We start from the raw sequence: 4,105 nt of genomic DNA on the forward strand, positions 1-4,105 counted from the left end.
CATGCAATGTTAGTCTAAAGCTTCAGTCTAAAAGAATTAGACATGGCTAGCCAAGCTTCAGCAGAACATTGCATTCAAGAGCTAAATTGATGAAAATCAATCAGCTTTAGTGATGATAAGAACATCACCTTGAAACATTAGAATTCATTCTTAAGAACTCTGAAGGAAAATACCTAATATAAGCAACAAGATGAACCGTCAGTTGTCCAAACTCGAACAATCCCCGGCAACGGCGCCAAAAACTTGGTGTTGTTGCCGGATCAAAACTTGGCACTGTTATTGCAGGGAACAAATGTGAAACTGTAGTTAGGACATTTAATTCCTCGGCAACGGCGCCAAAAACTTGGTGCACGAAATTGTGATCATCAATGGCGCCATCAACATGGTACGCACAATTGTAATCTGAACTCTTTATCACAACTTCGCACAACTAACCAGCAAGTGCACTGGGTCGTCCACGTAATAAACCTTACGCGAGTAAGGGTCGATCCCACGGAGATTGTTGGTATGAAGCAAGCTATGGTCATCCTGTAAATCTCAGTCAGGTAGATTCAAATGGTTATAGATGATTTATGAATAAAACATAACGATAGAGATAGAGATACTTATGTAATTCATTGGTAAGAATTTCAGATAAGCGAATGGAGATGTTTCGTCCCTTCCGTCTCTCTGCTTTCCTACTGTCTTCATCCAATCCTTCTTACTCCTTTCCATCGCAAGCTGTATGTAGGGTTTCACCGTTGTTAGTGGCTACCTCCCATCCTCTCAGTGAAAATGTTCTACGCACCCTGTCACGGCACGGCTAATCATCTGTCGGTTCTCAATCAGGTTGGAATAGAATCCAGTGATTCTTTTGCGTCTGTCACTAACGCCCAGCCTTCAGGAGTTTGAAGCTCGTCACAGTCATTCAATCATTGAATCCTACTCAGAATACCATAGACAAGGTTTAGACCTTCTGGATTCTCTTGAATGCCGCCATCAATTCTAGCTTATACCACGAAGATTCCGATTAAGGGATCCAAGAGATAAACATTCAAGCCTTGTTTGCTTGTAGAACAGAATAAGCTGAATTGAATAGAAGAACAATAGTAATTGCATTAATACTCGAGGTACAGCAGAGCTCCACACCTTAATCTATGGTGTGTAGAAACTCCACCGTTGAAAATACATAAGAACAAGGTCTAGGCATGGCCGTGAGGCCAGCCCCCATGATATAAGATAGCATAAGACTAAAGATAGCTACCAAGATGAGAATACAATAGTAAAAGGTCCTATTTGTAGAGAACTAGTAGCCTAGGGTTTACAAGGATGAGTAAATGACATAAAAATCCACTTCCGGGCCCACTTGGTGTGTGCTTGGGCTGAGCATTGAAGCATTTTCGTGTAGAGACTTCTCTTGGAGTTAAACGCCAGCTTTTGTGCCAGTTTGGGCGTTTAACTCCCATTCTTGTGCCAGTTCCGGCGTTTAACGCCGGGCAGTTTTGAGCTGATTTGGAACACCGGTTTGGGCCATCAAATCTTGGGCAAAGTATGGACTATTATATATTGCTGAAAAGCCCAAGATGTCTACTTTCCAACGCAGTTAAGAGCGCGCCAATTGGGCTTCTGTAGCTCCAGAAAATTCACTTCAAGTGCAGGGAGGTCAGAATCCAATAGCATCTGCGGTCCTTTTCAGCCTCTGAATCAGATTTTTGCTCAAGTCCCTCAATTTCAGCCAGAAAATACCTGAAATCATAGAAAAACACACAAACTCATAGTAAAGTCCAGAAAAAGTGAATTTTAACTAAAAACTAATAAAAATATAATAAAAACAAACTAAAACATACTAAAAACATACTAAAAACAATGCCAAAAAGCGTATAAATTATCCGCTCATCACGTGCGCTCGCACAGGTGGCTTTTTTTATGAGGGGTAGAGTGTGCGTGTGCACGCACTATGTGCGGACGCACAGAGAGAAAAGAGGGTGGTGTGCACACGCACAAGTCGTGCGATTGCTATGGGTAGAGTGGGTGTTTAGGAGTGTGCGACACACAGGTGTGTGCGCACGCGCGAGGCTGTGCGTACGCACAGGACTCTGTTCCTATAATAAAAATTACGCCTCTAAGACACTAATCATGACCTCCAAAATAGGTTTTCAAGTCCCAAAACATGTCAAAACTCCAAAAACACATTATTCCACTAAAATTACCTAGCAAACATCAAAATGCAACTAACCAACTAAGCAATATAACCAATTATTCAAGCATTAAAAACTAAAAGAGGGAAAGTTAGAAGGATATTACCATGGTGGGGTATTGGTGCACGAAATTGTAATCATTAACAATGGCGCCAAAGACTTGGTGCTCTCAAACGTGAATCACACTTTGTCACAACTCCGCACAACTAACGAGCAAGTGCACTGGGTCGTCCAAGTAATACCTTACATGAGTAAGGGTCGATCCCACGGAGATTGTCGGCTTGAAGCAAGCTATGGTCACCTTGTAAATCTCAGTCAGGCGGGTTCAAATGGTTTTGGAGTTTTAATAATTTAAAAGATAAATAAAACAGAAAATAAAGATAGAGATACTTATGTAAATCATTGGTGGGAATTTCAGATAAGCATATGGAGATGCTTCATCCCTCTTGAATCTCTGCTTTCCTATTGCCCTCATCCAATCCTTCATACTCCTTTCTATGGCAAGCTGTATGTTAGGCATCACCGTTGTCAATGGCTACTTCCCATCCTCTCAGTGAAAATGGTCCAAATGCGCTGTCACCGCACGGCTAATCATCTGTAGGCTCTCAATCATGTTGGAATAGAATCCAGTGATCCTTTTGCGTCTGTCACTACGCCCAACACTCACGAGTTTGAAGCTCGTCACAGTCATCCCTTCCCAGATCCTACTCGGAATACCACAGACAAGGTTTAGACTTTCTGGATCTCAAGAATGGCCACCAATAATTCTAGCTTATACCACGAAGACTCCGATCTTTCAGGATGGAGGCTAAGAGATATATGCTCGATCTAAGGTAGAACGGAAGTGGTTGTCAGGCACGCGTTCATAGGTTGAGAATAGTGATGAGCGTCATGGATCATCACATTCATCATGTTGAAGTGCAAGCAAACATCTTAGAATAGGAAAAAGCATGAATTGAATAGAAAACAGTAGTACTTTACATTAATACTCGAGGAATAGCAGAGCTCCACACCTTAATCTATGGTGTGTAGAAACTCCACCGTTGAAAATACATAAGTGAGAATAGGATTGGCATGGCCGAATGGCCAGCCTCCCAAAACGTGAACAATGGTTCCAAGATTCCATGATGAAAATACAATAGTAAAAGGTCCTATTTATAATGAAACTAGCTACTAGGGTTTACAGAAATAGGTAAATGATGCAGAAATCCACTTCTGGGCCCACTTGGTGTGTGCTTGGGCTGAGCATTGAGCTTCACACGTGTAGAGGCTTCTCTTGGAGTTAAACACCAGCTTTTATGCCAGTTTGGGCGTTTAACTCCAACTTTTATGCCAGTTCTGGCGTTTTGACGTTAGAAAAGGGCAGAGAGCTGGCGTTTTGACACCATTTTACGTCGTCAAAACACTTACAAAATATGGACTATTATATATTTCTGGAAAGCCCTGAATGTCTACTTTCTAACGCAATTGAGAGCGCGCCATTTGATGTTTCGTAGCTCCAGAAAATCCACTTCGAGTGCAGGGAGGTCAGAATCCAACAGCATCTGAATCAGATTTTTGCTCAGGTCTCTCAATTTCAGCTAGAAAATATCTGAAATTACAGAAAAATACACAAACTCATAGTAAAGTCCAGAAATGTGAATTTTTCTGAAAAACTAATAAAAATATACTAAAAACTAACTAAATTATACTAAAAACTATATAAAAACAATGCCAAAATGCGTATAAATTATCCGCTCATCAGGTATCTCCCACCTAGCACTTTAGTTTAAAATCCTTAAGTTGGACTTTTGAGGAGATCTTTGTTAGGGTGGCTTGTGTTTCCACTCCTCCTTGAATCTCCAACCAAGTTTGCTCATGATTTGACCTTCGGGATCCCAAATGAATTACACAAACTCTTGAGAGATTTCAAGCTAGCAACTAGGATC

The sequence above is a fragment of the Arachis duranensis genome, chromosome 1 (genome assembly GCF_000817695.3).
Source record: "Arachis duranensis cultivar V14167 chromosome 1, aradu.V14167.gnm2.J7QH, whole genome shotgun sequence".
Classification (NCBI taxonomy): domain Eukaryota; kingdom Viridiplantae; phylum Streptophyta; class Magnoliopsida; order Fabales; family Fabaceae; genus Arachis; species Arachis duranensis.